Below are 13,598 nucleotides of genomic sequence, written 5' to 3'. Positions count from 1 at the left end.
TATTATATTTTTATCGCTGCCCCTTAAAGGCTTTTCAATGTTCAGGGTGCCAAGCTATTTATATAATTATTTTTAAAGTATGCATATATACATATACAAGATTTTTACCAAAATTTACGGGGTCCATTAACCCCTCGATTATGTACATAATGAACTAAAATTACTTCTATTTAAAGAAGAAAGGAAGCAATTGCGAGAATTTTTAGGAATTAGCTGCAAGACTTTTCAAGAAGCAACTGTGAGACTTTTATAAACTGCTTGTAAGTTGTCTGCATGAGATTCACGCAACCTGCCTGTTTAATAGGATACTGCTGCATGTCATTTCATTGAGTTGCTTGCAACCTGCCTGCATCAGCTATTTGTAGATAAACTTCAATGGAGTACTAAATGGATAATCATATGTAGGAATGTTATCTATAGCGGAGTAATAACTGGACATCTATAATATAATATTTTTATAATATTGCCTCTTGGAGGTTCATTATTAAGTGTCTCGTTAAAACCTTACTAGAAAAAATCCGGTGGAAAAAAATCCTAGGGAAGGAAATACCTTACAAGAAAAATATTGTGAAAAAAATCTTAGTAAGGGAAAAAAAGTACAACGCATATTTTATTGTCCCCGATGAAAAATCTGCTTAAACATTTGAGTCATCGCATTCCAATTTTGTGTAACATCTTCTCAAAATTTGAAGTTGGTAAAGATTTAGTGAACAAATCTATTGGATTGTCACTTGAATGGATTTGCTGCACATCGATATTACCATTCTTCTGTAAATCATGTGTAAAGAATAACTTTGATTAAATATGTTTTGTTTTATTTCCTTTTATGAATCCTCCCTTGAATTGCACTATGCATGCAACATTATCTTCATATAAAATTATTGGTATTTTGGTATCACATTTCATACCATATCTCCCTCTAATGAAATGTATCATCGATCTTAACCATATACATTCTCTACTTGCTTCATGAATAACTATTATCTCAACATGATTTGAGGAAGTAGCAACAATGGATTATTTTGTAAATGGCCATGATATTGCAGTACATCCGCATGTAAACATATAACATGTTTGAGATTGAGCATTATGTGGGTCAGATAAATAACCTGCATCTCCATAACCAACAACATTTGCACTACCTTTGTTAGTATAAAACAAACTGTAACGACCTGGTTGGTTGTTTTGAGTATTTTAGCCACGGTCCCCTATTCATTGCCTCTTCTATATTGTATTATGGTTATGTGACTTGCCGGGGGTGTTTGATTTTGATTTAGGTGAGTTCCGCAGTGAAATGGGACACATAGTACCTAAGTCGGAGGCTTGAAAGAGTTGATCGTAGTTTGACTTTTGTATAGATGACCCCAGAATAGAGTTTTGACAGTTCTAATAGCTCTGTATGATGATTTTGAACCTCGGAGCGTGTCTGGATATTGATTTAGAGGTACGTAGGCCATTTCAGCTTGAATTGGTGGAAGTTAGAAACTTAAAGGTTTGGAAGGTTGAGAAGTTTGACCGGGAGTTGACTTTATTGATATCGGAGTCGGATGCCGCTTCTGGAAGTTGGAATACAAAATTCTCCCAAACCAAGCTCTCTAACTCAAAATGTGATAAATGAAATCAAACCCCTCGTTCAAGATTCTATTGCCTAGTGATTCTGCATATGCGATCACTTAACTGCATTTGTGGTGCCGCTTCTACAGTCAAATAATCGTATATGCGTTTCTGCCTCAACACCAAGATTTCCTCTTCTTCGGCCTAAACCTTGAACCTGCGGACCCGCTTCTACGGTTAAACCTCACAGGTGCGATCACGCTTCTGCGATAATCCTCTGCATCTGTGGAAACTTTTTAGCTCAACCAACATCGCTTTTGCGGTCAAATGTCCGCACTTGCGGACTAGCTCCAACCTGCCCCATCTTTGCTTTTGCAGCTCAATGTCTGCATTTGTGGGCTCGGACCTGCGGCCATGCCTTCACTGGTGCAAAAATACTAGAAACCAGATACCTTCAACAATTCAACGAAGTTCAAGAATGATCCAAAAACAATCTGAAACACAATCGAGGCCCATGACCACGTATAAACATACCAACGAGTTGCAATACATAACACAAGCCTACTTAATGCCTCAAATCATGCCAAACAATATCAAAACTACGAATCACACATCAATTCAAGCCTAAGTAAACTAGTGAATCTCCAACTTACAAAACTCATGTCAAACCACATCAAATCAACCCGCAATGACCTCAAATTTTGCATGCAAGTCCAATGACCCAACGGGATTATATCAACTCCGGGAACCACAATCCAAACCCAATATCAACAAAGTCAACCATTGGTCAAAGCTATCAACCTTCCAAACATTTTACTTTCCAACTTCAGCCAAAAAACACCAAACCAATCTACAAACCTCCAAATCCAAATCTGGACATACGCCTAAGTTCAAAATCATCATATAAAGCTAAGGTTGTATTGTGGTCCGGGCCCGGGCCTAAACGGGCCTGGGTTTTGCGGGCCGGGCTTTGGCGGTCCCGAGCCAAACGGTCTCGGGCCTAACGGGCCAAATGAGTGGAACCGGCCCACTGCGGTCCTAAGCCCACATGGTCCCGGGCTAAATGGGCCGGGCCCGCGGGCCTAAACGGTCTTTTTCGTTGCTTTTTTATTTTTTTTTATCTAAGGCAATTTCTTGTAAACTATATATGTATATACTAATATAAATTGCTTATATATAGCTATATAAATATATATAGTATATATAGTATGTATATATAATTATATATTGCCTTATATAATATATAGCTTATATATATTATATATACTATATCTATATCTATAATATATATATCTACAAATATATATATATATATATAGTTTATATGTATTGGAGATATATATATTGCCTTATATATATAGTGCCTTATATATAGCTTATATGTATTAGATATATATATATATATAGTTCAAATTAAAGTTTACATTTAATACTCGGTATCAAAGCTGCAAATTAAAGTTTACATTTAATACTTCAAATTAAAGTTAAATACCTTCAACATAATACTTCAAATTAATCTAACAAACTAGAACATTAAGCATAATACGTCTAATAATTTGAAAATAACACAAATTATCTCAAATCAACTTAAAATTTTAAATACGAATGTCTGGAGAACACGCAAGACAACTCTTTATATGCCTCCTTAAAGAGTCTGTGCCCTCCTTTCGACGACGAGTGTAGACTCGACCACAGTTCTTGCACTTTATTATGTAAACTTCTTCATTTTCTTCTACCACATTAAAGTGTTCCAAAACAAATGGGTGCAATCTAGAATCACCGGGCATGATTTAACTTGAATTAAGAATTGGAGTTTGAGAATGAGAGATGAGTGAAGACTTGAATACTTCAATTTGAGTTTGAAAAATGAGAGAGATTGATGAATTTGTGAGTAAAAATGAAAGAATGAGGGGGTATTTATAGTTGAGAATAGGGAAAAAGTGTAATTATAAAAAGTTAGGGGTTAAAACAAAGTTTGGGAGCCAAATGGCTATTTTTGAAAGTGCCAAACGGCTAAAAATGCAGTCCAACAGCTACATTTTAAATATCTAACCGTTGTCCCTTTTTAATTTTTTTTAAATTAGCCGTTGGGCCTGTTTGGCCCGGTTGAACCGGCCCAGGCTCGCCTGCCGGTCCCGGACTAAACGGTCCCGAGCTCACGGGCTTTTTGGTAAGGACCGGCCCGCTATGGGCTTTTGCACCACTAGAGATCGGTCCATTTGGCACGCGGTCCCGGGCCGGTCCCCGCCCACAATACACCCTTATATAAAGCTATTGGAACCATCAAAATACTATTCTGTAGTCATCTATACAAAGTAAAACTCCAGTTAAATCTTACAACTTGAGCCTCCAACATTGGGACTAAGTGTCCCAATTCACTCCAAAACCTCTTCGAAACCAAACCAACCACCCTAGCAAGTCACGTGACTACAAATACACATAAGCATGGCATAAAATAGGAGAAACACGGCTAAAATGCTAAAAATGATAGGTCGGGCCGTTACATTCTTCCCTAACAAAGGTTCGTCCTCGAACGAGTATAGAGACATACCTAAAGTGCCAAATATATGAGGATATTAGCTTCGTATATCATGCTGGATCTCCCAAGATGCCTCCTTGACCAGTTGACCTCTTCACCGAACCTTTACCGATGCAATGTTCTTCGACCTCAACTTCCGGACCTACCTGTCCAAAATAGCCATCGGCTACTCAACATATGGCAAATCATTGTCCAATTGCATTGAGATGAAATCTAACACATGTGATGGATCACCATAATACTTTCGGAGCATGAAAACATGGAACACCGGGTGAACTCCTGATAAGCTGGGTGGCAATGCAAGTGTGTAGGCCACCTCATCCACTCTCTAAAGAATCTCAAAAAGACCAATATACCGAGGGCTCAACTTTCCTTTCATCCCAAACCTCATCACACCCTTCATGGGCAAAACTCTAATAGAACCCTCACATACACCATGAATACCATATCACGAGCCCTCCTATCAGCATAACTCTTTTGCCTAAATTGTGTTGTATGAAGCCGCTCCTGAATCAACTTCACCTTCTCCAAAGCATCACGGACCAAATCAGCGCCCAATAACCTAGCCTCCCCAGGCTCAAACCAACCAACTAGAGAACGACATTGGCTCCCATATAAGGTCTCGTAAGGATCCATCTGGATGCTCAACTGATAGCTGCTGTTGTAGGCTAACTCTACGAGCGGTAGAAACTGATCCCATGAACTCCCGAAGTCAATAACATAGGCACGTAACATGTCCTTCGGTATCTGAATAATGTGCTCGGACAGTCCGTCCGTTTGGGATGAAATGCCATACTCAGCTCGACTGTGTGCCCAACTCTAGCTGCACGACTCTCCAAAAATGCAATGTAAACTACGTGCCTTGATATGAGGTAATAGACACTGGCACACCATGGAACAATCTCCCGAATATAAATCCAAGCCAGCTGCTCTATAGAGTAGGCAGTCATGATTGGAACAAAGTGTGCAGACGTGGTCAACTATCCACAATAACCCATACTACGTTGAATCTCTTCAAGGTCCATGGAAGTGCAACTAAAAAATCCATAGTAATATGCTCCCACTTCCACTCTGGGATATCAAGCCTCTTAAGCAAACCACCCGGTCTTTGATGCTCGTACTTCACCTGTTGATAGTTCAAACATCGAGCCACATAATCCATAATGTCTTTCTTCATTCTTCTCCACTAGTAGTGCTGCCTCAAATCATGGTACATCTTTGTGGCACCCGGATGAATGGAATACGACGAACTATAGGCCTCTCAAGTATCAACTCATGCAACCCATCCACATTTGGAACACATATTCGAACCTACATCCTCAACACCCTATCATACCCAATAGTCACCTCCTTGGCATCATCGTGCCGCACCGTGTCCTTAAGGGCAAGAAAGTGGAGATTATTATACTAACGTGCCTTGATGTGCACAAACAAAGAAGATCGTGAAGCCACGCAAGTAAGAACCCGATAGTCTCCGAAATATCCAACCTCACGAACCTGTTGGCCAAAGCCTGAACATCCAAAGTTAATGGTCTTTTCCCAAGTGGAATAAAAACAAGACCACCCATGCTCTTAGCCTTCTTACTCAATACATCGTTCACCACATTGACCTTTCCTGGATAATAAAGAATGGTGATATCATAGTCTTTCAGTAACTGCAACCACCTCCATTACCTAAAGTTCAGATCTTTTTACTTGAATAAGTGATCTAGACTCCTGTGATCTGTGAACACCTCAGATGACACGCCGTAAACATAATGCCTTCAAATATTCAGCATGTGATCAATGGTTGCCAACTCCAAATCATAAACTGAGTAGTTCTTCTCATGCAGCTTCAATTGATGCGAAGCATAAGCAATCACTCTACCATCCTGCATTAAGACACACCTGATGCCAATCCATGAAGCATCACAATAGACTATGTAAGAACCCGATGCTGAAGGCAAAACTAGAACTGGAGTTGTAGTTAAGGCAGTCTTGAGCTTCTGAAAGCTCTCCTCAGACTCATCAGATCACCTGAATGGGGCACCCTTTAGGGTCAATCTAGTTAAAGGTGATGCAACGGACGAGAAGCCCTCTACGAAACGACGACAATACCCAGCCAATCCAAGGAGACTCCAAATCTCAGTAGCAGAAGACTGTTTGGACCAACTATAAACTACCTCAATCTTCTTTGTATCCACCTTAATCCCTTCACTAGACACCCCGTGGCCCAAGAATTCCATTGAATCAAGCCAAAATTCGCACTTGGAGAATTTAACATATAGCTTCTTCTCCCTCAAAGTCTGGAGCACGATCCTCAAGTGCTACTTATGATCCTCCCAACTGCGAAAATACACCAATATATCATCAATGACCATGATGATGAAAGAATCAAGATGTGGCTGGAACACACTATTTACCAAGTGCTTAAAAGTTGTTGGGGCATTGTTCAGCCCAAAAGACATCACCAAAAACTCATAGTGACCATATTGGATCCTGAAAGCCGTCTTCGGAATATCTGAAGCCCTAATATTCAACTTATGCTACCCCAATCTCAATTCAAATCTTAGAGAATACCATAACACCCTGAATCTAATAAAACAAATCATTAATACACAGCAATGGGTACTTGTTCTTGACTGTAACCTTGTTCAACTACTAGTAGTCAATACACATCCTCATCAAACTGTCTTTATTCTTCACAAATAGAACTGGAGCACCCCCAAGGTGAAATACTCGATTACATGAAACCTGATGGCGTCCAAATCCACTACTAAAAAGTAAATGGACACGGTCACATGCAATATAATTTACCAAACTATGAGTCGGGGTCGAATCCCACAGAGAACAATATGTAGGCGATTAGGCGTGTAAGAGAATTATCACTTATTATGCTAAGCCAAATACTTAGAAATATTTTGAGAAAATATTTATAACTAATTGAGAAAATAAAAACTAACCTAGAAAGCAAGTAATGATCAATGGTTACAAGTACGGATGCACGAGGAATTACTTTCAGTAACTATCCAATGTATTTTACGATTTTATAAATATGAGCGAGTTTATGTTAATATGACTTGGGTAATAATTCTATATTAGCTTCTTCTGAAGACTAATAAGACTTCCTAATTGAATTATCCCTAAAACAATTAAGAGATTAAGCACACCCAAATATGGCTACAAGTAGTTCAATCCTATCCCTAGGTCGAATCTATAAAGTGAGGGATAAAGCCTCAAGTTCTTGTTAATTAATCTTTCCCAACCCCAAATTATCTTTCCCAAAATTAATTCAAAGTAAATGGTCGAGTCCTAGGGTTAGCTAATCCCTTTGGAAATATTAAAGAGCAAGAATAATTAAAGAAACAATAACTCACTTTAATATAACTAAAAATTGTTCAATACATAAGCACAACAAGATAATTAATCCACACTTTTAATATAAATATTCCCATAAACAAGATTCAAGTATTGAAAAAAATACTACACACTTAGATATACAATACAAAGCAAGGAAATGAAGAAATAAATATAAATAGGCAAGAAATTCTCAACCAAATGCTTCCAATCTTCAAGATCCAAGTGTGTGCGCAAGAACCCTGGCTCCAAAACTTGTCTTCTCTAGTCTAAAGACTGAAAAATAAGCCAAAGATATGTTTCCAATAAGCTAGGCCATGTATAAATGGCTTGGGGGGTCAAAAACGTGAAATTCCATTTCTGCCCAGAATTTGCCCAAAATATAAGCTATGAGATCGCATACTTATACCCGCATTCGTGGAGAATAACTTCTGCAAAGCTACGCAATCGCGTACAGAGACCCGCGTTCGCGTAGCATAGTTGACCAGCCGCTGACCAGGCTTTCTTCTTCGCGATCGTACAGCTCCAATCGCGTTCGCACAACTTCAGTCTGCTGAACTTACGCGATCGCATAGATTCCTCCGTGGTCGCATAGAGTGTTCACTGGCAGCAGTTAAATTTTCTCATTTTAACACGTTTTGACTTGGTTTCTTCGTTTCATCTCTAAATCACTTGATACATGAAATATGCCAATAAATCTCTATAAATGTTTTAGTTTCTCAACAAAATCATACAAAAGCCTAAATATCAAGAAGATATAAGTTGGTAAAATACCAACTTATCAAACCCCCAAACTTAAACTATTGTTTGTCCTCAAGCAATTCAACAACTAAGAACATCCTTTAGTAAAATCAACAATTAAGCTCAATGGCATACCAAATATCATTTCAAGTCAAAAAGGTTTAAATCAAACACAATCTAGTGACTTTGGTTGGTACCAACAATTAATTCAAAGCATATGAATTACCAACTTCTCATAAATTTTGTTTCGATTCAAGTGCTCAAACACTACATTAATCAAAGTAGCAACCAAGTCATGATACTAAAGCTTCAAAATTTGCCTCATTATCACCAACAATTTTCTTTTGTTCGTTCCTCCCAATTGGAGATTGAATTAAGTTCACAACTCAAAATTTCATGTGCCCTCACACTTAAGAGAGAATCCCAACTTATAAATTGCAATTTAAACACAAATGGAATATCAAATGGAAAGAATTAACTCTCTCTCTCTCTCTCTCTCACACACACACACACACACAAATGTTCAAATGCACATAAGTAGTGCCATAGGCTTGTCCTTCATGTATTTCTCCACTAATGTACACACTTGATTCAAAATCAAGTAGGACATAAAGGATTGTACTGTAGGTTTTTGGTTAAGGAAGGGTACAATTTGGATAAGATTGATTCAAAACCTCCCTACGCACTACAATTTGCGACAATTAAAGCACACTTTCTTCAAAAATATTTCCATCCTTTCTTCACTTTTTATTCCAAACCCAATCTTCCCTTTATTCACAACTCCTTATATAGTGGAACCTTCCTTGATTTTGAAGACAAAAAATATGATGAGGAACGGGAAGAAGAAATATATATATATATATATATATATATATATATATATATATATATATATATATATATTATTACCTTTCACCTTTTAAGCAACTTCCACATCATAACTGTTTCAACCTTCACCCCCAAACTTAGGCTTTTAGATTATGTTTATACTTTCAAAGTACTTAGGGAGGTAGAGCGCCAAAAGCTAGATCAATAAAGAATAAAGGGTTAAAGCTTGTAACATGGTTGTCAAAGAAAAAATTTAAAGGCTCAAAAGGGATTGACTAGTGAAAATATGCAAGGGTAGAAAATTTAAGGCACAATAACGGTACAAGGAAGACCTAACATCATTTTTTAAACCAAGTTAGTCTAGGATTTTCGTCTTGAAGCATATTCCGGGAAAGTTATAGACTACAAATAATGCAAAAGAACTCATAACAACTCTCACCACATGGCACATGCAAACTCGAGTGACATATAAATCTAAAATCCAATTAAAACCAATGAACCCAAAGAAAATCACATATAGCCTAAAAAGACTATTTAATGAATCAAAGAGGAAACAATAGAACCTAAAAGTCACAACAAGGATTATTACTTCAATCATTTTTCATTTTAAAGATCAAGACTTCATATGCCAAAGTTTAGATCATGTTTGTACCAAACAAGCCATATGTTGGTTTATGGACAAAAAGATCACACCCAATAACCAATTTATTCACTAGTAGATACTAAACTAAAAAAAAAGAAAAAAATATTTACCTAAAAATTTCTCAAAAAAACTAGACAAGACTAATCTCTTAAGAAAGTTGTCAGGCCATCCATCATAGGGAAAATCACCCGGTTCGTCACAAATTATTTCCATGGAAAAGAACCGTGGCATAAAGAAAAACCAAGAATTTTAATTAATACTACTACAAGTAAATAAAGTAGCAAAATAAGAAAAAATAAAAAATAAAAACTAATGCTAACATGCTAGAATTAAACATCAAATTATCACTAATAAACTACAACGTCAACCAATCTACACAAGTTATCACAAAAAATAATCATGCTCCAACTACATCATCACATGTAAATGAGTCACCCCCAACCTAAAGTGTTGCATTATCCTCAATGCAACTAAACAAAACAAGATAAAATGAAGGAGGTGCTCCCTGAAACTGCATCACTCAGAGCTGGAGGTGGTGGGAAATTTGAGTTCCAAATCCTCATCATCATCATCCTCTAATTCATGTGAGCCAAAGATTGAACTCAGCTTGTGTATCATTTTGGACAGAAATTTGCTTTTCTTTTTCTCATGCTCCTTGAACTTCGACTGTCGCCTCTCCATCTTTCCTTGTCTTCGGCTCATGTCTTCCAACCTGTTTTTGATTGTTTTTTATTCCTGAACTACATCATCAAAATATGGCTTCTTACCAGTCCCAGTAGAAGTGCTCTCCCCAGATTGACCAGAAGGAAGGCCAGCTACAAGTTGACGAATGTGAGCATCGACACCATAGATTTGACTAGAAAGGTGGCACATAGTGGGAGGTCCATAAGGTAGTGGATAAATGGGGATATGTAGTCCTGCTGATACTGTGGAAGAACCACTGGACCCATCGACAGTCTCAGTAAACTACCCAAATGAAGGGGATAACACATCAATTCTCCTCTTCTTCTTCCCGCTAGTTGGCCCTTTTCTGAGCAATGAATAAATTGTCGTGCCAGGGTCCTTCTCAGAATCATGCGGGTCCTTTAGCACCCCAACATCATAGCACAACTGAGTGATCAATGAGGGAAAAAATAGACTCTTAGATCTCCCGTTACATGCTTCCTTAATTTTGCCCACTATGTGCTGGCCCACATTCACTAGCAAGTCATCCATAATAGCAACAATCATCAATGCCTTCTCAGGCGTCACCTTAGACTCATGTCTAGTGTCACACCCCCTTTTTTACCTCACTTAACCCTCTTATAATTAATAAAAATATTTTGTAAAGCTTGAAAGAGTTTTCAATTATGAAAATTCACAAAAAGATTGCGTTTCAATGGATTTTCAGAGTCGCCACCTGATATATTAGTAAATACTAATATATACTATACTTTTTCAAAAAGTTAGCCATGGCCTCCAAAATACATGATACTACGGGACATACCCCGGAAAAAAAAACAAAATCTACGGGGCATTCCTTGGATAAATTTAACTAAAGCAGGCGACCTCTCACCTTAAAAGAAACTAAAACACGAACGCCATAAAGGTTTGTCTACCCAAATGTGGCCAGCCTAAGCATACTCCTAGCAGTCAAAGTAACTAAAGCACAAACACAATGCAGTGAAATCATGTTAAGCCCAAATTTGCCAATGCCATTTATTCACCGTGACCATTTGTCTTAATTTGGACCTAAGTCCTAATTTGACTAACTTTCCTTTAGCTAGATTTCGTTCAACAGCAAGTAGTTCATGTAAATCAAAACCAATTGATATGAGTAGAATTAACCAACCAACATATGATTAACATGGATCAAACAAAAATTTCACCACAAACAACACATAAGTTTAAAAGAAGATAAATTGAGCAGAGAACTGAAGAATTAGACCTCAAGCAGAATGTTGTCTTCACTCTTAATAAGAACAGCGCCGATTCTGGTACATCAACTTTGAAGGTATTAAAATGCAACAACAAACTCCATTTAAAATCTTGCCAGGAACGAAAACAGGGATCAGATCTTAAACCGCGAACTGGAGAGCTTCAACAACAATATCGCCTTCAAACTCTCAAATTACCAACACTAATCGAAAACAAATCCGAATACGACCTCAAAAGTCCGACAGAAACTTCAACCAAACTCCATGCGACGAAACTCTATTTTTATCGAAGTTTTTAGTGGTGATGAGGGTATGAAAAATTGGTTGGTGATTAAGAAGAGTGACTGCTTGATCAAATATTGTGAATGTTTTTGAAGGATAATGGTGTTACGATGGTGGTGTAACGCTGGTGTTGAGGAATTCCGGCGAGTTTAGGTTAAGATATGGCAGAGGTGGATTGGAGAGAAGGTGGGACACTAGGTGTTAGAGCAGCATCGCCGATGGCTGATGACTCGCCGGATTCCGGCATTTTCACAAAGAGATGAGGGGCGCGGCTGCTTCTTAGAGCCAGAGAATGATGAGTGTTCCCTTCCTTTCTACGTTTATGTGTGTGTATGTTGAAGCTGTTGTCCATTCTTAGAGATTAGGGGTTCTAGGGTTAGGTCATTTTTTGTGGAAGATAAAGTTTATATATGGGGGTATAGGGGAATATGGACCATTGGATTAAATGAAATAAAAGGCTAGGATTTAAGGGGAGTTGGGCTATACTTGGCCGGATTTGGGCCTCTTTTGGGCCAAGTCAAGCTCAAAATAACGGTCTTCTCATATAAAAATAAGACAAAATTAGTCCTAAATTTTTCTTCTTATCTTTTTTTGGATAAATAAATATCAATACTATTTTTGTATTCTTTTTTAAATTTTATAAAAGGTAGATAAACTAAAAGTAACTAGATAAAATATCAATTAGCTAAATAAAAGAAAATATTTTTGTAATTTTCATTTTTATGGTAAAATAAAGTAAAAGAGTCAAAACTAATTGAAATAGTGATATTAAAGTTGACATTGTTCTTCAGGCGGGCTCCTGCTGCTTCGACTTGAAGTAAACATGGAATTTGAGTAGACTTGAGCTTCCAAACCTTATTTTTCAGGTGGGCTCATGCTACTTCTGACTTGAACTAAAAATTGCCCCTATTCTCCAGGCGGGATCCTGCTGACTTTGACTTGAATCTTGAAAACTGAAAGTTGATCCTGTTCTTCATGTGGACTCTTGCTGTCTTTGGCTTGAATCTTGAAAACTGGAAGTTGACCTTGTTCTTCAGGTGGACTCCTGATGCCTCTCCGACTTAAACTTAAAAACCAAAAGTTGACTCTGTTCTTCAAGCATGCTCCTGATGCCTTTGACTCGAACTTGAAAACTGAAAGTTGACCCAGTTTTTCAGGTAGACTCCTGATGCTTTTTGAACTTGAAAATTGAAAGTTGATCATGTTCTTCGGGCGGGCTCCTGATGCCTCTCCGACTTGAATTTAAAAATCGAAAGTTGACCTTGTTTTTCAGGCAGGCTCCTGATGCCTCTAACTCGAACTTGAAAACTGAAAGTTGACCATGTTCTTCAGGTGGGTTCCTGATGCTTCTTGAACTTGAAAATTGAAAGTTGACCCTGTTCTTAGGGCAGGCTCCTATCAGCCTCTCTGACTTGGACTTGTAAACTGAAAGTTGACCCTGTTCCTCAGGCGGGATCCTCCTGCTTGATTTTGAACGAAACTGAAAGTTGACCTCGTTCTTCAGGCGGTTTCTTGATGCCTCTTTGACTTGAACTTAAAACTGAAAGTTAACCCTGTTTTTCAGGCGGGCTCCTGGTGCCTACAATGAAAACAACAAACGAACAAAATTTTCTATCCCAGTTTACACTAGGAAGATTTGTGAGTTGTTAGCAATATGATATATCAACTATGCTATTGATGAAAGATGCAATGATGAGAGTAAAATTATAGACTCGACTAGGATGTCTCATGTGAGATTGAGCTTAAGTAAAAATATAAA

At 37.8% G+C, this 13,598-nt stretch overlaps 1 long non-coding RNA gene across 1 annotated transcript; it reads right to left on the bottom strand.

Moving 5' to 3' along the window:
* Nucleotides 1–9,965: 9,965 nt before the first annotated feature.
* LOC107787740 (uncharacterized) lies at nucleotides 9,966–12,248 on the bottom strand. The gene is made up of 2 exons (XR_001648461.2): nucleotides 11,569–12,248; nucleotides 9,966–10,751 (listed from the first exon to the last, which is right to left on the bottom strand). It is a non-coding gene; the product is annotated as an uncharacterized LOC107787740 (long non-coding RNA).
* Between the last annotated feature and the right edge of the window lie 1,350 nt (nucleotides 12,249–13,598).

This window comes from Nicotiana tabacum, chromosome 10 (genome assembly GCF_000715075.1).
Source record: "Nicotiana tabacum cultivar K326 chromosome 10, ASM71507v2, whole genome shotgun sequence".
Taxonomy (NCBI): domain Eukaryota; kingdom Viridiplantae; phylum Streptophyta; class Magnoliopsida; order Solanales; family Solanaceae; genus Nicotiana; species Nicotiana tabacum.
This window is presented reverse-complemented; position numbering and strand designations above follow the sequence as displayed.